Source organism: Lygodium microphyllum, chromosome 22 (assembly GCF_053477565.2).
Source record: "Lygodium microphyllum isolate KBCC chromosome 22, Lygodium_microphyllum_v1.1.10, whole genome shotgun sequence".
NCBI classification, from domain to species: Eukaryota; Viridiplantae; Streptophyta; class Polypodiopsida; order Schizaeales; family Lygodiaceae; genus Lygodium; species Lygodium microphyllum.
The window spans coordinates 52,089,184-52,112,657 of NC_141156.1; positions in this window are offsets into that span (position 1 = coordinate 52,089,184).

Genomic DNA, 23,474 nt, shown 5'->3' on the forward strand with positions numbered 1-23,474 from the left:
TTCAAACTTGGGCAAGATTTCTTCCTATTCTTGGACTCTTCTCTCTCCCATGAAACCCTATTCTTGATAGTTTTGGACAGCAACAAAGAATCTCTTATTTCTTAAAGCAAATGAAGGGAGTATTGGTAGCAAATCACTCATGGAGCTTGCTTATGCACGTGGCTTAAATTTATTGATAACATTGAAGCAACATTGAAAAATCTTTGGGCATATATTGGTCTATGGAAGCTTTGGACAACATGCATCTTCAATGTCACTGAAATTCTTGATTCTCTTTCCAATTTTTGGAGTTTTCAATCTGCATCGGAGTTATTCATTATTATCTTTCAAGCTCTACATCAAATAGAAGAAGATTATACCTTCATCGACCATACTTGAAGCATTGGGGCAACAATGGAGTTCATATGAGAAGAGTATGAAGCTAGGAGTTTATGTTATATTGAAGCATGCTTAAATTGGGATTTCTTTGGATATTTAGAAGCTTAAGACATGCCATCATTGTGAGAGGTATCTACATCAACTACATTCTTCACTTTCAAGCATAAGAGGTACTTTCAATTATTTTTAATCTCTCCCTTTTGAGTTCAATTACTGAGCTAATCCAATTGATGAAAGAGGGATTAAAATGATTCAAAATTCCAATCATTTTCTGAAATGCACTTCATGAATAATCCATAGACCTACCTTAGTGATTAATCACTGATTGTTTGCTTACATTCATTGAAATAATTACTTTCAATGCCTCTAATTCTCATCCATTTTTCTCTAACCATGACATTGAACTACTTGCCTCTTGTTTCATTGCCATGGATGAAAACTTTTCACAATGGTAAGTGAAATAAAAATTGTAAAGTAGTGAGTCACTGCTATAGATATTCCTTACCTATCCCCATTTCATTTTCAGCCAAATTTCTTCCAAGTTCTTGCATATCATGAAATGGCAATCAAATCCCTTTCAATACATGTATTTCATGTTGTCTTCTTAGCCCATGTCTATACCCACAACAAAAAGTGGATGTGGGCGAGTTGGTAAGACAAAAGAGAGGTGACCCTCCCCTACTGACAAGGACCCTGAAGGGGAGCACAACCCAGCTTGAGAGGGAAATTTTCACACCCCTCAAGTCTCGAATCCCACGCATTTAAAGTTTAGGTGCATGTACCATTTCAAAGGCACAAGAATTCAGCCTTCAGCATAGTGTATTTGGCATAGGTTACATGATGTAAAGGCAAATGTATGGCAACATAATGCAATGCCATTGGCAAATTGGGGACAGAGCTATGTTGAGCAAGATGAATGCTACTTGTGGCATTTGTAACTTGGGTTAGCAATAAATAGTTGGAATAGGGTATTCAAACAAGGTTCTATTGATTGGATCCTTATTTTGCAGCTCACAATGGGATTATTCAATCCTTTGGTTACTTGTAGAGGTTGTAGGAAATTCCAAACAGCTACAGTAAATTGTCTATAGAATTTTTTGTACTCAATCATTTTCAATACTTGATAGCTCATTTGAAAGGGGACATCTAAGCTTTATACATAGTCAAAAAGTTAGTCATTTGGATCATTAGAGCTCAAGATATTTGAGTTTTTGTTCTGTTGTACACCCATGACAAGATGCCACCTAGTATGGCTAAAAATAAAAGAAAGGAACCCATAATGAATACTATCAGTGAACGTTGAAGGGATTATCAGCTAGATAAAGAGCATGAAGCTTCATAAGAGGCTATTTACCATGAGAACCATGATAATGAGGAGCTAGCAAGACATGTTGCAGTAAAAAAACAAGTGAATGGGGTTAGCACTACTCATGTATCTCTACTGATTCTAACAGTTTTCAACAACTCTCCAATGACTTAAAGGACATGAAATTGGGCATTGAGAAGCTCGTGGGCCTCTCAAGTGAGAGGATATTATCTACAACTATTTCAAATGCTCCAAGTCTTCCCATTGTTCAAGAGTAGCCAAAGACCACAACTCCCAAGGTTGTTGGACATTATGAAGTTGGAGAGCCATCAAGAGCTCAAAGCTCTCATTTTTAGCCTCAATTTCAACCCCTAAATCAACCCAAGACCTACACTAGCCCTCATGGACAGGATTTGGAAGATAAGACTCATGCTAACTCAAGTCTTGATGATGACACACATGGACGCCATCCTTTTTACAAGTATTTTTATGGACAACAATCTACTATTCCTAAATCTACACATGAAGAGAAAGCTGAAGAACAAAGGTCTTATCATGGTCAAGCAAGTGGAGGTAATAATTTTCACAGGTAGCACCATTACAATGGATATGGTCATGTAAATTCGGCTCCAAATTCTTCTAGATAGCAACATCAAGTCAACAATAATCATGTAAATAATCAACCTTCTAAACAAGGTCCTCATTCAAATCAGTTTTAGCCTCATCAAATAAGTGGACGATAACTACCAATGAATGCCACAACAAATATACATTCTCCAATGTATGGACATCAAGTCTATGGACAACCTCATATTATTGTGCAACTCTCTCTTTCCACCACAAGGACAATTTAATCAGTCAAATGGGTTTGTACATACTCATGGACAGCAACAACCATATGTTCATGGAGCATGGAGTAATGATGTTCAAAAGAAAAATTCTTTTGGTCCAAACTTTAATCGACAGTAACACAATAATGGCCAATCTCATCAATATGAGCGGGAATACAAGGGGAAAATAACCATTTCTAATTTCAAGGGTGAAAATCCATCCCCTACTGAATTAGAAGAATGGTTTGGCAAGCTTGAGATGTATTTTTCTTGGTATCCTAAACTGGAGAATGCCAAGATTAAATTCACAGCCCTACATTTGGAGGGATATGCACACACATGGTGGTGGTACATGTCAAGGATTGGTAATGAATTCTTGACATGGGATGCATTAAAGAGGGAAATGATCAAAGTTTTTGTGCCTCTTATTGAAAAAGAGAAGTTAGAGAAGAAGTGGTATGCTCTTAAGCAAAGGGGATTAACAATTAGAGATTATTGTAATCAATTCCTTAATCTCTCCATGTACGTGGATGGAGTATCTGAGAATGCCAAGCTAAATAAGTATGTATTTGGGTTTGAATATTCTCTATCTTTGGAAGTGGAAGCTATGAAATCATCCTCTTTACAAGCTGCCATACAATTGGCTGAAAGGTATGGTAAAACATATAAGAGTTTTCAACAAAGAACAAGTCAATATTTTTAGCCAAACCAATCCACTAGAGTAGCTACAAATTTTGGGCAAAAAAACATTGAATTTTAGCAAGGAAGAAAGCCAACAAATGCCTACAATAAGATTCCTACATTTCCTTCTGTATATGGATCAAAACATGGCACTAATTTCAGATTTTATGCTAAAAATAGATCAGATGGAAAGATGACTGAAATAGGTGGCAAAAAGCTCAGCTCCTATGGTGCAAGGAAAGCATGTGTCTAATGACAAGCTAAAGTACTTGTATGTGAAAGGTTTATTCTTCAAATGTGGGGAGAAATGGTCTCCCGACCACAAGACAAAACGCAAAGCCAAGAATCAATTTGTGCACACCTTAGATTAACTTTATGATATTTCTGCATTATGAAAGGTTTTGGATATGGAATGGCATATATTGCTTTATCAATGCCGGTCATCTTCCTTATACTAGAGCCAACATTAAGTAGATATAGTGGATAGAAAATCTAAAAGTTGTTTAATGTTTATTTTGAAGGAATCTATGGTTAACTATACTATTAATGGGTCTAATTTCCATGTATCTAAAGTTGTTATGTGTTGTAAACCAAGATGTTTTAGTTGACATTAATTTTATTGAGTCACAAGAGAAGAAATCCCTTCTCAAACAAATTTTAAAAAAAATAGAGAATAAGAAAAAAAACAATTGTTTGTCATAACATAGAATAAATGGAAAATGATGATGGTCATAATGTTCAAGATCATGAGGTGTATCTTAATCACCTTGTCACGTGTCCTTGCTCTCAATGCAAGCTAGCAATCCGATGAAAGCGTTGCTTGTCTATAGAACACGTACAATGCTTCGATGAGTTCCAATCGAAGATCATTGATCAAGAAATCTCAGACTTTGAGAAAACAATAAGAAAAATGTGTATCAATCATGCCTTATATTTGCAAACTAATTGAATATCATATACAAAAACATTAGACGTGGTCATAAAATGTATACAGGGAGATGACGTCTCATCCCAAGGAGGAATACATGTATTGTGGCCAGTTAGAAGAGTTTGTGGGCATGTGAGGGATGGAGTGCCTGAGCCAATCCACCACTTGGAAGGCATGACCCAATCTACACCGTCAATACCAAACCCTCAGAAATTTCTTAGGCACTTTCCTTTTATCCTGCGTAAACGTCACATGTTTTTTACGTCGGACATGGCGAACTTAATAACATGGCATGCATAGAATAGATCCATAGATGGATTCCAATGAATATCAGTAGATTCATGTGCATGGAGCCACATTGACTCTACCTTTCCCAGGCTTTGCACAAGAGCCAAGGAATCTTTGGCTCGGTCTTGCTATGGATGGTGTGAACCCATTTGGTCTCCACTCAACTTCTTACAATGTGTGACCTGTAGTCATTGTTAACTACAACATGTTGCCATGGCTTTTTACAAAGAAAGGACACTTGATCCTTAGCTTGCTCGTTCCTGGCCACTACAAAGTCAAGAATATGGATATCTATCTTTGTCCATTAGTCGATGAGATTAAGAATTTGTGGAAGGAGGGGGTCGTCATGGAAGATATGAGCAATCGCGATGGTCGTCGATGGTCTGCCACCAATATACGAGTCATTCTCATGTGCAGGTAAGTAGGCTTCCATTCTCATTCGTCATATCTATCATAGCTCATTCAAGTTTGTGTTCACTAAATAGGGGTGTTGGGATAGGTATGGTTACCTCAAGTTATCATGCATGTCCATTGTGTGGGTCATAGTTAATGTAGCTTTTGAAGACATTTTGTAAAGCCTTGGTTGTAATGGACCCCATGTAAAATTGTTATTAATACAAATACAAAGTTTTTGACGCGTCTTATTTTTGTTTAGTCGCTTGATATTTAGCATTTGAACAAATACATGTTGCGCACGAATTCGATAAAGCACTATGTATTAAATTTAGGGTACGAATCGTGTTACGTATAAATTTGACAAATAAACGTAACATTCAAGTAAAAAACAATAGTAAATGACATGTATCACAAACTATATTACACACGAATCCAACAAACATCGGTTTTCATTACCTGAAGAGAAGATTACAAAGTGCAGTACATCAGTGATGCGATATCAGTAGGCAATAAGTACATCTATTCTCTCCTAGGCTTCTTCGAGCTAGGCTCCCCATGGTCAGAGCTATTCTTGATCATAGGCAACAATACATTTTGCCCCAATAGTTCCTGTCTAATGACAGTGGGGTCTTCAACACCGGCAACCATGCCACGGGCCACCATGGAGAAAAGTGGGCCAGACCTAGTACTCGTGAATAAGCAGAGTAGCTTCGAACGTCGAAGCAACACTACTTTCTCCAGGCTGGAGTTGGTCGGGATGGTCTTGAAGGGCCCAGCCTTTGTTAGTGCCCTCAACTTCAAGAAGTTCTCGGCAAAAGCAGGAGAGCATGTCTTATGAAATACAATAATGTCGTTGACAAGCTGCCCAACGTACTCCTTCAATGCCGAGTCTTGCACCCTTCCTTGGCTACCAGATTGGCCACCCTGCCTAGATGAAAACTCATCTATATAGACAATCTCCTGCAACACACAAGTTCAGTATCAAACTCACTATGCATGGAGTGTGCTGAAGATATATAAATCATATTCATATGAAACTTAACCAGTAGGGCCTCTAGGGCACATGTGTTTTTGTCGGGATTGGGCCCCCAGATGTGCCCTGGCCGGAGGCCCACGTCTAGGGGCCTGAATCTGCAAATTCAGGCCCCCAGACGCGAGCCTCCGGCCAGGGCACATCTGGGGGCCCGATCCCGACAAAAACATTACCTTCTATGCATCATCTATCTGCCGCTGTAATGAAGCATCCAGGTCTGCTCCTGCCACTGGGCTGCCCTCGTCTCTCTCCTGGGTAGGCACTGCATAGTCGGGTCGAGGACCAAAAAGGCTTTCCTGCAACCGCTCGAACTACTCATCAGAGATTTGATACTGTGGTGCCGCATCCTTAATCTGCTCCTGGATGCTCACAATGGCAGAGATGTCATCGATGCTCGTGCCATCATAACGAGCCACCTCATCAACATGTGGTGGGGCATCTTGTAAATCAAAATCTATGAAATCACTAGGTGCATCACGCACCATGATACAGTATAGTTCTTCTTCCCTAAGTTCCAACAACTCTAGCACATCCTGCATGAGTAGATATTCCACCCCCTCGATGGTGATAGCATGGAGAGAAGAGAGGCGTGGCTCTTTGCTCGTGGGCATCACATCAGGGTAGGGAGGTGGGTGCACAATAGCCAAGCTCTGTGCTGCCTCAACACTCAGATCGAGAGTGATCTTCTCAGGCTCCCTCTCAAAGTACTCTAGTAGTGGCCGAGAGGGTGCATCGATGTCCTCGTCACTGTCCTCTTGCACCTCAGTGCACATAACATATATGGCAAAGGCGGCATCCCTCTCAATGAGATCCATCATGACGTGGTCCTGTGACGAGGTGGGCACTGCTCTAGCGTGGAGATGTTACCCCACATGCACCAGGGCTTGACTTATCACCTTTGCATGGCTGGATCCGGCACACAAACTATACAAAAAATCCATGGGAACCCACCTGAGAGTGGAATCAGGAATAGAGCAAGTGAGAGGGTTCACTGCATCACAAAACGATGCTAGTATACTAGAGGCAGGGTCTACAGCAGAAAGCGAGCTCTCTAGACTCAAGGTCACGCAAAACCTAGGGTATATTTGGTCCCCTATGTGCGCGTAGCATGTGGAGCTGATCCATGCAGCGAAGGCGGGAGTGGTAGCCATGGCACACAAAGAGAGAAGGAAGGAGAGCACAGGTGTAGGGAAGTGGAGAATGAAAGTGAAAATGAGTTTGGAGTTATAGCTTTTATGTGTCTAGGGTTTTAAATAAAGGTTCTTTATAAAGTTATTAACTCTAAAGTTTCAAATTAAAACTCTTACCTTAGTTTCTTTATTTCAATACTTTAACGTCACTGTTAAAATTACTCATACAAACAAACGCTTCATTCTACATTATTATATCCTCGAATATGTTTGGGTCGCTGAGTATATTCAAGTCTAACGAGAGAAAATATATAATTTTTTAAAGAAAATAAATCTAAAAGGCCTTGAAATTCCCTTTGGATCCAATTTAATATTAAAATTTAAGAAACGAGCAACAGAGATGCGCTATAATATATCATTGTGCAAAGACAATATTCTCTAGATTATAGACCTCTAACCTGCAATTTAATTATGATTTTTAGCTGCATGATTGAGTAATTACAGTATGTATTATCGCACGCTTGGATCACAGTAAACTAAAATTTAAAGTACTCAGAAGTTCAAAAAAGGTATGTATTCGCTCTTTATAAAGTTTTTTTACAAGGATTCCACTATCTCAAGGATAGGTGGAGAAGCACATTGTTTACATGTCATGGATTGCTCACTACGAGTCCTAACTTTTCTATTATCTAACTTGAAATAGAAGTTGTAGAGGGGCTCACTGGACATTAATTGGATTTCTTGTCTCAGAAAATAAATGGGCCAATGACTCTCTGCGCTGACTATGAAAGGATTATGACCACTCCACAAGATTACCACATCTACGAGCGTTGTATGTGTGTCATCTCGGATATCTTGATCCAAGCTGATCCACTTCCCTCGCAAAAGTCGCCATCTTCTATATCGAAAGCGAACGCACAGAATTTGTCTAGCAATGAAATACCTATAATAAAAACAAAAATAATGGTAAGTGATCAATGAGACTAACATAACAATTCATCTAAGCGAGACCTATGTCAATTAAATCAAGGTATGCAAAGTAGTAAAAAAGTTTTAACTGAATGTAATATCAGATTGGTTGACCCTGCACTCAATGGTCTCATCAAAATGTGTTCTTTTGACTTGCCAAGACTCACCCAATAGCTAACTCATCCATTCCTCGGATGGACACTTGCATTGATAAGTAATCTTTGTTTTCTTCAAAACATCACATGAACCAAACAAATGTGCAAAAAATGAGAATGGAATAAACCAACTAAGATGCACATCTTTGGAGCCTGTGGTGGGTTTCATAGCACTATTGATGTCAGATTTTATCTTCGACTTGCAAGCTCCTGACAACTCCAAGCCACCAATGAACCATTCACCACTAGACAGTGGTGGCAATGGGACATGCTGCAATCTCTGGCTTTCTACCACATACAATGAATTATAAAAAAAGATATTTTGAGTGGCAAGTTGACTTGCAGAGGTATTATCGTAGATCAAAGAACCTATCTCTTCATGCCAAACATGTATCTTACCGCTTAAACATTCCACATTCTGCCATTCATGCAAAGTCGATGGATATAGAGCTGTCAATCAAACAAGACTGAATTAGAATACTGCAAAGAATTTTAAAAACAACTCTGATACAAAAGAATAATCAATGATAAAATTTAACAACTTACTGTTTTGTTTATAATTTGCAATGTTGTTCTCGTCGTGTACAGAGATTTGTTTATGCGTATAAACATGTTGAATCAACACTTCTGTTACTGCACTTGTGCCATTAAACACTTTTCTGAACTCTAGAATTCTACCTTTCCAATGTTTGCTAGGGTTTGCAACATCCTTGCGCTTGACCTTGAAACTCCCTCAAGTACTTGGGTGCATCAAAATCCAATCCAACTTATAATACTTATCACAAATCCAATTACCGCCATTATCTTTCCTGTTGAAGACCTCCACTGCAAGTATGCTACTAATATTTTTCCTTCGTGAAGACATCTATAACAACCAAATACAAAAGTTACCTATCAACATGTGTATAATTTGCAAATGTTCTCTCCAAATGAAATTAAATTTAAATGGATCAATTTAAAAAAGAAACATTGTACCTGTGATTTCTTTCACAAAGATCCCTAGATATGTTGAACAAGAAGTTGACTTATAACAAGACCATTGTTCCTTCACTAACAGATTCCTGCAGTACAAAAACAAAAGAAATCTTGGGTCAACGCATACATATAACTTATATAGGCTTTGTCCAAATGCGTTGAAATTTAACCATGGAACAGTAGTAAAAAATGACAATATACCTGTGGCTTTCTCTGCAAAAAATCCCAAAGATGTTGTAGAAGTTGAGTTCTTAATAAATCATTGTTCTTCACCCTCAGAGATTCTTGGAGTAAAAAAACAAAGGAAAGCTTAGTATGCATGTAACTTGTATACATTGTGTCTAAACGAGATAAAATTTAATAGTGGAGCAACAAAAAAACAAGACAATATACCTGTAACTTTGTTTACAAAGAAACCCTAAGATGTTGAAGAAGAAGTTGAGTGTTCAAAATCCCAAAGATGTTGTAGAAGTTTTCTTAATAAATCATTGTTCTTCACCCTCGGAGATTCTTGGAGTAAAAAAACAAACAAAAGCTCAGTATGCATGTAACTTGTATACATTTTGTCTAAACGAGATCAAATTTAACAGTGGAGCAACAAAAAAACAAGACAATATACCTGTAACTTTGTTTACAGAGAAACCCTAAGATGTTGAAGAAGAAGTTGAGTGTTCAAAATCCCAAAGATGTTGTAGAAGTTGAGTTCTTAATAAATCATTGTTCTTCACCCTCGGAGATTCTTGGAGTAAAAAAACAAAGGAAAGCTCAGTATGCATGTAACTTGTATACATTTTGTCTAAACAAGATAAAATTTAACAGTGGAGCAACAAAAAAACAAGACAATATACCTGTAGCTTTGTTTATAGAGAAACCCTAAGATGTTGAAGAAGAAGTTGAGTGTTCAAAATATCACTATTCTTGACTGTAAGAGACTCCTAGAGCATCAAAACAAAAGAAATTGCATGTCAGAGAATGCACATAACTTGCACAGGTTTTCTCCAAACGAGATAAAACTTTACCATAGAACATCTATGGAAGAGAAAAATATACCTGTAGAGTTTTGTGAAGAGAATCTTAGGGCTTTGGTAAAACAAGCTCTGCTCTCATAAAACACATGAAACTCTCTCTGTGCTTGTGCAAAGCAAATGAAATTTTACAGGGTTACAGACAGGGAAAGCAACAGTGAGGTTGTAAAATTTCGTCAGGAAAGAAGAAGCGGGGAAAGAGATATGACAAATTTGAGTTCTGCCTAAGAAAGAGAGGGAAACTGAAAAGGGGAGAAAGAAAAGTCAAACATAAAAAATAAGAAAATGAAAATTCGAGGCACAAACTTCCAAGAAGTGACAACATTGTACTCCCCACATTTTCCCTTATTTTATTGCTAAGGGAAGATTTGGTCCAAGATATGGCTAGAAGATTCATATAACATGAATCTGGAATCCCAGCTCTCTCATTGGTTAGGCCTATATTTTTTTATTCACTCCTTAAGGGGAAAAAAAGAGAGTCCATATTTCTCCTAATGAGGACACACCTCTTTCTTGTTGGAGGTTCATGAACTAAGGGAAGGTTTTCTTGGATGACCTCTAGCATGAATGAACACCCAAAGTTGGTACAAGTTGAAAATGGTCCACACGAAGTCACATCCAAATGAAATGCGACGGTTCTCGATTTTCTATGAGTTGTCATATTGGACCCACTTATAGATCAACCACTTGTTGGATCCCATGAAAATTTTCAAGAATCTAGGTAGCTTACTATGGGATCACATTACAGGAAAGAGAGACACTATAGAGGCACGAATGGATTTGAATGAGGTAAGCAAGATGGAGGCGCTTTGGTCACAGTCAAGTGTTGATGGTCTTGTGCAAATACCTCACGCTCCTTGGGTTTTGTCTACTAAAGAAGAGCGCATTGTGAAGCAAATTATCAAGTCCTATCCGTACTCTGGTAGGTATGATGTGTTCTCTCAGATCCACTTTTTCTAAAGATGACTAACTATCAGGTCTTAAATTCTATGATTGGCATAAGATATGTCAAGTTTGTACTACAAATGGATTGTAAGTGGCCTGTGTATTTTGCTATTTGGAGTCTAGTCGATGTTCATAATGCTTCTTCATTTGTGGCAGTTTTTACTACCAATTGGGATACAAGGATGCCTCACTCCAAAAATACGTGGGGCGATTTACAAGTTGTCAAATTTAGTGCAATGGATCTCGTAGAAGGATATCAAGACATCCTCTATTGAATTCGCAAGGCAAGGAGTAGTGGAGACAGTCTGTCTCTTTGAGAAGTATATGCCCACCAGCATACTCACGATACAAACCCACTTCCTCATGCATCTTGTAGATGAAGTGGAGATTATAAGACCTCTCTATGTGCAATGGATATTCTTCTTGGAGTGCTTCATGAAAACCCCAAAAGGCTTTGTGTGACAAAGAGCTCGGTCATCAAAGGTAGCATGTCTCAAGGTTGGTTGGTTGTTGGAGGCGTTGGTGCATATTTCATAGTGGCTACCAATGGTGGATTTAGACAACAATATGCTATGGTCGCACTGAAGGACGATGATAGACTAACCGAAGATGTGGTGGTTGAAAATGGGGTAGAAAAAAGGATAGATGTTGCAATGGAGGAGAAAGTGAATCATTTTTGTATGTTGCACCATGCATCCATGGAGACGTGGCTCGCTAGGAATGAGCAAGCCAAGAAAGATCGGAAAGAAGTGAGATCAAAATTTTGATGCATTATGCACCATCAACCAATTTGATATCCTGAGGGCGTGGAGGAGATGTTGTGGTTTATGTCTATGCGATGGTTACATGGAGCTTTGATCATAGCCTCTCATGAAGGGGTGGAGGTCTCTAGTGAGGAGTGGGAATTCTTGAGGGGATGTAGTCCAAAGGTGACCACAATGTTTTATAAACTGTCATATCTAGATTTTATATGTAACAACTAATCTAACAATTTCAATGTACAATACAAAATATACAGTGTGGTGTGATCGCGCGCATTACATTTTCGTGTCAAGTACACGAAAAAATGTGCTCCACAACATATTGTGGTGTCATGGCAAAGTTCAAGCAAGAGAGCGGATGGTGAGCCATAGATCCAAACACCATTATAGATAAGATGGAGTATTTTGGGAACTTGCAAAGTATTATCTCAGTGGATTATCCTAGCTTCTCCATGATCGTATTCGACATGTAGTAGTTCAAAATGGTATTGGAAGGAGCCGAGGTAATCGTTTGACAAGGTCCTTCTAGATTTCTCAAAATAGACTCTAAAAAAATATGGATAGATCTGTGCAACATGTTTGTCTTGTCAGCCCATTGTAAACAGGTGCATGAAAAACTTTAATTTTATTATAACACAAATATGTCACAAATGTTGAATCTCTCTTGTATGTGATTTTGAACAAGTAATTTTCTATCCAAACCCCCAACAACCTCGATGGTGGTATATTGTAACTTCAACTCCCTGAAGTGCAAGAGTGTATGATGAAAGCATTGTTCCCAGCATAGATGAGGACAGTATGCAAATGGAGGGGTCGATATTGCAAGGGGTGGAGGTCGAAGATAGCGTGGAGCGTGTAGAGGAGGCAGAATCAGGTAACGATGACGGAAAGACAGGAGACCAAGAATTCTTTGAGAATGAGGTGGACTCATCCTTTTGTGATGACTTGTCTATCGACCTTCTAGTGTAAGCACAGTTGTGTTGACATAGAGCCATAGGCTACATCATACTTACAGCATCCTCCTACTCAATTCGTTGCTTATAAGGGTACTCTAAAATATGCATTTTAAGTAACATCATTTTTTTCAGAGTTATATTACCATGCTTTTCTTGTTTCTTTATATTGATTATGCTAACATCACGATATTTGGAGAGCACGATGAGTCGAGGGATGAGCGACGAGGAGTTGTAGGAGATATTCACATGTATGTCTCCAAATCAGATGGCTCGATTCAGAGATATGGCAGAGCTGTCTTGAACACCATCAAACTGTTCCATTAAATCTACTTTGGCATGCTCGGATGCTTCAATTTTCAGTAGATGAGGTTGATGCTCTAGACTTGGACCAAGACTTGGGCTGAATGGAGGGAGTGGTTTTGGGGGATGTTATGGAGACATGGATGTAGTGAGCCCATGGTTGGATTAAGATACATGTGCTACTCCTTGCTCTCATGCAGGTTCAAGAGAGGGTGGCTCAAGTGGTTGTTGTGGAGGCACTGATGTAGTGTCTTTGTCTCGTCGTTTTGGTGGAGTTGCATCACCTATAGGATTTTTCACACCTATGGGGATGTCTACTTTAGTGACTCTAGCTTTTGCTCAACCATCCACGCAGGTGGCATCCCTATGGGTGCTACTCTGAGAGATACCACCCTCGTGGGTACACCAGATGTATAGGGGTTTCCTAGTTATGCCCAAGAGAGCGGTCATAAGTGGGAGCGGACACATCTTAGACATACCCCCAGAGGGGTACGGATACCTTGTAGATGACAAAATACAAGCCATGATCATGAATGATGAAGGGAGGAGGGTGATATCTCGTATGAGAGAGTTATGCCAAAAAGTTCTTCGGCACAATGTCTTGGACCATTGGAAGAACATACCCGAGGGGAGCAAAGACTACATAGTACCATCCTTGCATGAGGATTTTCTAGTACCCACAGCAATAGAGAGGTTTTCCACATGCTAGATGATGGAGTGCATGTGAGCATATATGTCACACAAATAATCGGGACACACGCAAGGCACTCAAGACTGGCACCTCAAAGCCGAAGCGGTTAGATGCAGATGACTGGCAGAGACTCAAGGAGGAGGCTATAGTTCTCTAGGACATTAGAGACAACAGTGCAAGGTAGCGAGGGCATGACTAGAGGCAAGGGTGGTCCATCATCTTGGGAGTGGCGGCCACAGAACTTATCTGGAGGACTTTGTAAGTTTTTCTTTGTTCTTCTTGCTTTATTTTTTGCATTATCACTTGTACTGACAATCGTATTTCTAACAATTGTATTTTGTTTTCTTTGCATTACTCCATTACAAAACGTGATCCCACCGGGCTAGAGACTCGATATGCAAAGAGACACGGTCTCACTGCATTGATCAATATACTATATGCACGCAGTGCCCCAGTAAGTCACTCATCTTTATTATCCGTAGTTACTATTTTTATTAAAATGCATTATGTTTGGTGGATTGATGTGTATTTCTTGTTTTTTTCTAGACTCCGTTCAATGCTCCTTTGTGTCGGGACAAGCTTTCGCATGGCGAGGATCTATAGCTCGTGGTTGGATTCGTGGAGTGTACATCCTCTTCCTTTTTGGTTCTGTGATTTATACATGCATCTTCTATGTATTATGTTATTATCATCCTTTGTATCTTGCCATGATTCCATGAGTTTTCATCAATGATCTTGTATTTATTCTATGTATCACTCTTGTGGGTTCAAGTACATTTTGCACTCATTTTGACAACCATTGCATACTTAACATGTAATCCATTTGCATTAAAAAAAATTTCTCTGTAACCGTCACTATTAGGGTCACAAATTTCTTACATGTGTCGCTATTGGCATCGCAATACGCATCGCAAACCGTCGTTATTAGCGTTAGTATATGTGTCAATATGTGCATCGATTTTACAACGCACATACCGACACCCATACCGACACCAATAGAATGATGGTTTCACGGAGATGCTAATACACCGACACATTTAGCGACAACAGGGGAAAAGTTTTTTAATGAACATTTTCATCACTTTGAACTTCGGTATGAGGCATGTATCTTGTATGTCATAGTCTCATCCTCATGGTACTTAAGTAGGGCTAGGGAAACTTGGGTAAAAGACAAAAAAGTGGATAATGTTGAGCCTTTTGGCCCAACAAAGTCTCCATAAATCATACTCTAAGTTGTTGACACAATCAACATGGATATAGTAGTTAGAAATAATCATACACCATTCCATATACTGTGTCCATTGGGTAGTCCTAAAGAATTGGTGGCAAGATGGAACAAAGATCCAATTGATCATTAGAAAAAAGTACTCACATAGAGGGAGATTGCACTATGACCCTACTTGATATACCAAGGGGACTAACACACAAAAGTCCTCTTGCACAAGATTTTGAAAGAAGTAAAAGAGTTCTTCTACCTTATTATCTATAAGTTTTTAATGGTATAGTGATTCCATTTTATTCTTAAATAGTTGTACTTAGAATATTTACCATTTCTATGAGAATTTTATTGCTTTATAATTTCCAGAGGTTAATAGTCAATCCTATTTCTTATTTTTTTGTTCTAATACTAGAAGGTATTTTGATTTACAAGGCTTTGGTTGGACTAAAGTGGTATTCAAGTGGAATAGAGGTGGCAGGCTCATCGTGCTCAACATTATATTTGCAATAAGGAATTATTTTTATATTCACTATTGTAATGGAATAATCAAGTTGCCTTGAAATATTTAGATTACATACAAAGGACTTGTGGGGCTGAAATTCAATTTGTTTAGGGTCTACGACTTCTATGAGGTATAAGTATACATACTAAATTTGATTTGTCATCTAACAATTCCCTCATATAAGAGCTTAGGGGCCTTTCATTTCAAAGAACCAAAAGACTTCAATCAATTTTACTTTTCAAAGAATCTCAACTCTCTTTATGTCCCTCTCGATATGCTTTACTTTCTCAACATCACTTAAGTGATTCCCATTCCACAGTTTCTAACTTTCAACTTGGACTCTATACTAATATGGTCCAAGGATGGCTTTGAAAGAAAGCAAGGCAGCATTGCATTGGAAGTAGATACCACTTGATTCACAAGTCAAGCTATATATTGCTTGAAACACCTTGTAGCTCATAAGTTGATCAAAGAGACCTTGAGAGAATTAGAGCTTTAATGAGCTTACTACCATAAGAACTTAATGTTACTTTACTTTAATTTTTAAATAGCAATTAATCCTTACTAATGTAATATCATTCTCTCTATAGAGCATACTAAAATTTATGGTTTTGATACAAGGTGAAATATTACTCAACCCTAAATTGTAAGGGAGGAACATTTAGTAGTCATCTAGGGATTTGATCCTAGCCATCACCATATGTGCTACTCATGAGCATGTGGACTTGGGTGATTAGGTGTTCCCTAGGTCTACCTTTCAAGCAAAGCATCTAGTCTCATCCTAGGAGAATCAACATGTAGGTTCCTAATGATACATCTATGGTCTCTAGTGGCATGGTAGCATCAAGCTAAGACAATCACTATTGCATAAGCCATCAAAGAGGAGGTGGGCAAGTATTACACTTGTTTTAATGAGAATGAGAAACATGGGGGAGCTAAGAATCAACTCCTCTGCCTATGAAAGACAGTCTCACACATCGACCCCCTAAAATAGTGCTAAACTGGTTCTATGACTCAACCCTAGGATGGTTATGATTCACGGCCCTTTCCTAAATTTTTGGAAGAAGCCACTTAGCTAGCCATGTCCACCCAGCCTTAGGCAGTCTTATTTCTACTTTGGGTGAAGATTTTCTGGGCATGGCCCTAGGGAAGGCACAATGCCTTAATCTCATCCAATGAGAGTGATTGAAGGTTCAAACATCATTAGCATTATTTATAAGATTTTGCTTCAACCAAAATCAATAATGTGAATTAAATAAATTAAGAAAATCCTTTCGAGATAATGTTTAGCTTAAATTTGAGGTAACTTTTTCAATGGAATCTCAATAAATTTTTGTTCTAATCAATAATTCTACAATCAACTCTAGACTTGAGTTTAATCTACCTTCAAATACACCAAATTATTGAATGCAAATGAGATTCTAACTATGGAGAAGTAAGAGAAGAAAACTAAGTGATTAACTTACCATTTTAGTTAAGTTATGGATATGCTAAGGCAAATATATATTATTCATAAATGAATGAATTTCAAATAATGTTTATTCTATCATCAAAAATACTAATATAACTCAACTATTTTAACAGTAATTTAAGTAGAAAATCATCGTAAGAGTCTAATAATCCCAAAAATATTTTTAAAATAAATTTATAAAGTTAAATCTAGTTTTTTCTATTCTCTCAAGGTTTCTTTAATAGTTTAGCTAATAAGAAGAGTTTAAATTTAACCTCTAATCCTATTTATTCCTAACTTATTTTATTTTCAAAATTTATTTTTATTTTTATTTGATTATTTTAATAATTACATATAATAAATTTACTTTTCATCTTTAAAATCTTGACCTTTGATATTTTATTATATTCTTATATTATTTTTAAATATTCACTCAGTTATAACATTAGTTAAGAATTTATGGATAAAGGTCATCTAATTATAATTTACAAAGTTTCTTAAGTTAATCTATTCATTTAATTTACCTATTTAAGAGTTTTCTTTAAAAATAATCAACATAAGTCAATTTGATTATTGTATTTTTAGCATTAGAGGTAGGGAAGGGGCCCGCAACTTTGACATGCTTTTGTGGAGCCATGGTACTCAAAGAAGAATGCTATATTGGCATAGCACAAATTGCCACCATCCCTAGTTTGCATATTTTCTCTCTCTTCTTTCATTTCCAAAAATAAAGTAATAAACCCAAGTTGTGTCAATTGCTGTATTTTCCATGATAATCGAAAGAAAATGCTAGATTGATGTTGTGTGAATAGATGCTATCCCTTCTTCGCATATACTCTCTCTCTCTCTCTCTCTCTCTCTCTCTCTCTCTCTCTCTCTCTCTCTCTCTCTCTCTCTCTCTCTCTCTCTCTCTCTCTCTCTCTCTCTCTCTCTCTCTCTCTCTCTCTCTCTCTCTCTCTCTCTCTCTCTCTCTCTCTCTCTCTCTCTCTCTCTCAACTAGAGTCCTCTCCATTACAATGAGTTAATGTGTGGTTTGGGTGGGGGAAGGGGGGGTGAAGCGTGCTTTTATTAAAGAGAAAAGAAGGCTAAAAGAAGGAACATGAAAATCCTTTTTTGTTTTTTTTTCAATAGAAAGGAAGATTGTATATCTTTCTTTTCTTCCCAAAAAGATTTCTAAAGAGGAGAGAGGGCTCTTGGATGCTTGAGAAATTTTAGAGGGGAGGGTTTTTTTAAGATTTGGGACCTCAAGGGCCCGAGGGGGTAAGGGTAAGGGCTTTGTAGGTGTACCATGAGGTCGCCTACAATTGCACCTATATAGGGAGTAATAGGCACTCAAGCTTTGCTTGGGTTATGCTTCTACATATGATTTCCTAGGCTTAGTGGTAAACCTTCACACTACAATGCCACAACGATGTAGTCCTAAGATGTGCCTCAATGTTATCTTTCTATATCATGAGTACAAATGATTCCTTATTAATATATCTTGTGTGCCTTTCCATTGTGCCATTTCTATGCCTCATGACAGATTATGACTTGAAGTTCCATGAAGGTTCGTAACACTCGGTATCTGTAATGGAGGGAAATACTTAGGTCAAGTTGACCTAAGTATAAAAGGGGGAAGGGACACTGCATGGGGACCATTTGATGAATACACATTTGTCCTTTCACCTTCTTCCCTGTCCTTCCATGGCTGCCAGCCATTTCTCTCTCCTCTTCTTGCCTTTCTCTCTCTACTTCTAGTATTTCTCTCTCCTCGTCACCCTCTCTCTCTCTCTTCTTCTTACCTTTCTCTCTCCTCTCCCTCTTCTTCTGTAGTCCTTCTCTCTCTCTTTCCCCTTAGTTAGGACAGTTAGGTATCCTTCATTACAGTATCAAAGCAACTCTAACATGAAGCAAAGTAGCTCAATAGGGGAGCAAGCTCATGGATGCAAAGAATATCCTAGTGCAATGCAATGTGACGACCTTGACATGACTCGACATGATGCGACATGATACAACATGATGTGATGTGACGTGGTGTGATGTCCCACATTGCAATGCCCCCTTGGGTATGATACCTACTTAAAAAAGTTCAAGATGACTATATGGAAAGAACTAAAGCTATGGAGTGACACTTTTTTTAAAGAGGAGGATGAGCTGTATCACCAGCTCAAAACAGCATACAAGGAGTTGCAACTCAAACAGATCAAGCATATGTGGAAAACCATTGAGGAGTTGAAGAAGATGCACCAAGGGACTAAGGTGTTATAGAATCTCAAGGAGAAGGCTAAAGAGTTAGAAGAGGACCTAGAGGAGGTCAACTACTAGTTGACCATGGTGGCTTAAGACCTCGACATGGAGCTACAAGGAGATATGACTACTAGTTGACCATGGTGCGAGAAAGAGCCAAGCTATGGAAAATTGAGGTGGCCTAAGACCTCCACATGGAGCTACAAGGAGATATCATGCTTAGTGGGACTAGAAAACTGATGCCCCAAAGAATATCCAAAAGATTCCCAACCCAAAGGAGTTCAAGAAGAAGAAAAAGAGATAGAATACTATGCGAAGGGAGAAGTATGGAAGATAGCTGTGAGCTCGAAGATAGAAAACATCATGAAGGAGTTATGATACAAGAAGGAAGATGAAGATAAGCAATAAGATGGACAAAGAAGAGGAGAAAAAGATAGAATTTGGCAAACAAGGCCAAGAAGATGAAGAAAACATAGAGAAGGAAGAGAATGAGAATGAGTAGAAGAAGAAGGTGAAACCAAGTGCCAACAAACAGAGGTAGGCCGCTAGAGTCAAGATGAGAAATGAGAATGAGAATGAGGATGCCTTCAAAACCCCCAAGCTAAGCTTGTGGCTAAGGATGAAGCAACCCTTACTTTTGATCTAGGCCACACCCCATCCTAATTGAATCATACCAAAGTGGGAACCAAGTGCACTTCAACAATGGAGTTATTGGCTATGTCTTTAAGCCTAAGAAGGTGAACCCTTACGATCTTGGATATAATGAATCATAGGATGAAGCCTTAAAAAGGGGGGAGCATGAGGGAGTGCTCACAAGATGGTCTAACCAACATGACTTAGTGCTATGGAAGGAAAGCTTGATAGTTGAGCCTTGTAGAACTCTCAAACTCACTCTTAAGGTGAACGTCTTTGGACTATGGAATCTATTAGGATCATACCCATAGCTGGTGAAGATTGAGATCTTGGCACTCACATTGCAAGTAGTGCAAGGAGTTGTCATCGTGATCCTGATATGCCAAGCATTCCAACCATGGACATCACCCCAAGTACTTCAATGGTACCTCTAATTCTATTACCCCAAATCTGATCTAAGTGTGATGGCTCAGTCTTTGCCCTTCTAAAGAACGTCAACTCAATATGAAGCTAAGAAGAGACAAAGAGATCCCATGCACCAAGATTGCATCTTCTATGCAAAAAGGAAATCTAAGCCAATCAGTTTGTCTAAGTTCAAAGCAAGCAAGAAAGATCTGGCAAAGAGTCCAAGGAAAACAACCCCAAGTACTTGACTTGGAGATGAGGGAAAAGTGTCTTAGCAAATGAACCAAGAGACCCAAGTCCCCAAGGCCCAAGGCCCAAGGCAAAGGCATGAACAAAGGGAGGAACTATACAAGGAGCAACCCAATGAACTACCTCCCTTAAGGCATGTCACAACATGGTGACAATTGAGCCACCATACCTTGACCCCAAGAGCCCAACAACTTGGGATCATGCCTATAAAGCTTGGCATGCAATGCTATGAGAGCCAAGCCAAGTAAAGTTAGGACTCTAAAGCCTCCACTCTTCAAATGTAATTGAGTCAAGGGTGGACTAGAATGAAAAAGAATAAAGGAAATGAGTCTAGATGGGCAAACAATGGGAAATACTAGCCAAATTGATAGGAAAATATGTGTAAAGACCCCCAAGTTGTAACACATTAGACATTGACCAACTTGATAGAAAAGGTTGCATTAAGACCTTGCTAGTGAGTCAAGTCCTAAATCAGCAGACACTGACCAACTTGATGGAATTAGCTAAGTTGAGACCCCAAAATGAGACAAGATAAACACCCTTAGATTAGTAAGGATAGCAATCCATTGAGGGAGGTGAGTGTAAGGGTAAGGGCTTTCTAAGTATACCATGAGGTTGCCCCTATAGATATAGCTTTATAGGGAGTAGTAGTCACTCAAGCTTTGCTTGGGTTGTGGTTCTACATGTGATTCCCTAGGCTCAATGGCAAACCCTCACATGTGAGGTGTCACGAGGGTGTAGTCATGAGATGTGCCTCAATGTTGCATCTTTCTATATGATGTATACAAAGGATTCCTCATTGATATATATTGTGTGCCTTTTTGCTATGCCATTTATGTGCCTCCTCATGACAATTATAACTTAGAAGTCTCGTAAATATCTGGTGGGGGAAGGGAGTGAGGGGTTTGGGGTGGGGGAGAGAGAGACACACACAGAGAGAGAGAGAGAGAGAGAGAGAGAGAGAGAGAGAGAGAGAGAGAGAGAGATATATATATATATATATATATATATATATATATATATATATATATATATATATATATATATATATATATATACAAGGCTCTTCCTCTTCTCCAAAGCCTTAAAGGCTTAGCTTTGATTTTTTTCTTTTTTCTTTTTTTTTGCTTTTTTTAAAATTATTTTTATTTTTAAAAAATCATTTAAATTTTTATATTAATATTCATAAAAATATCAATAAAATTAATATAAATTAAGCTAAAATTAAAATAAATCAACAGAATTAAAAAGTTAAAAATTATCATTAAAGTAAGTTAACATACAAGAAAAGTAAAAGAATATTACAAAGTTAATAATGCATTTCAAAATGTTTAAAATTATCATTAAAATAACTTAACTTATAAGAAAAGTAAAATAACATTAAAAAGTTAATAATGCATTTCGAAATTGATAATACTTCAAGATAGATCAAGAAAATTAATAATAATTTAGAATAAGTCAAGAAAAGTAGTAATAAATTTGAATAAGTTATAAAAATTAGTAAATATTAGGAGAAATTTAAAAAAAATTAATAAAGAATAGAATTAATCAATAAAATTTTGAAATGAATCAATATACTTGTGATAAAATTTAAAAAATTTGAATAAAATTCAGATAATTGAAAAAAAGTCAAAATAATTAGAAAAAAATTAAATCATATGATAAAAATTTAAATAAAATAAATAAAATATATTTAAATAAATCAGTTTAAGTGTGTGTCTAAGCGCATGCACATGCACACGTGCATGCACACGCACACACGCACGCATACGCATGCACGTACGCACATATGCACGCACACACACGCACACGCACACACACACACACCATTTGTTTGTATGTGAGGAGGAGAATTTGTCATGGTTATGCACATTTATTAGGAAATTTTAGGTAGCTTACAACTTGTTGGTCCATTTCAACTAGCATCTTCTTGAAATATTCTAGCTTTAATTGTAATATTTCCACACAATAAAAGTCACTTGGTTAGTTTGAAAGTTTGTCAATTAATAAGTTAGTAAGATTACTAACTAAAGACTAACTAAGGTAAAAACTAACTAAGGTAAAAACTAACTAATATTAATTTTTATTAATTTTTATTTACTTAAAATATTTTATTTAGAAAAATCGAGAGTCATAAATCCGATATTTTTCTCAGATTGAAAAGAACCGTAGCCACCCTTCATGTAAATTACAATGTGAACGAGACTTATGAGTTACATTAATCACTAGGTTAATGTGTATAGTTTGGATTGTCCAAAAATATTAGATTTTGGGCAAAACTAGTATATTTTAGATACTTTAGATATTATCCTAAAAAAAGATATGGAGATTTTTAGAACTGGATGTCATTTAAAAGAAAAGACAAGTGATATTTTAGTTAGTTTAGAGATTTTATAAAAAGAAAAAAATAAAGAGAGGATTTGCAAAATCGTGTGTGCCGCAATCGCAATACACAGGTAGTGGACAGCACTTTGAATAGAGAAAAGAAGAAGAAGTGAACTAAGAGCTTTCTAACCAAGTGACTTAAGTGACTTTGGATTTTAACCCCCTTTCGAAGCCAATGGAACCATCAGATTTATGATCTGAGCATCAAATCACTGATCTTTTCAAGATCCCCCTCCACAAAGAGCTCCACTTCTCAACCACAAGCCCTCTTCTCTAATTCACTATAAATATGAGGCATGGAAGAGGCATAAGAAGCATAAGGAGACCCTGAGAGGCTGCGAGAGAGAGGTAGAGAGAAGGATACCCCTCCAAGCGATTGTGAGGAAGAGCTTGAAAGAGGGCTTGAGAGAGAGAGAGAGAGAGAGAGAGAGAGAGAGAGAGAGAGAGAGAGAGAGAGAGAGAGAGAGAGAGAGAGAGCGAGAGAAGAGTCACCCCAAGAGGCTACAAGGAAGAGAATTAGCTCAATTCCCTCTATCTCGATCCTCGACTTAACCATCTTCTCTTACGCTCTCCCATCTTGAATTTATTCCACCATCTTAATCTCTTGAGTCTACTTGCGGACGATGGCCTCCAAGTGAAGAATGTCGCATGCGGA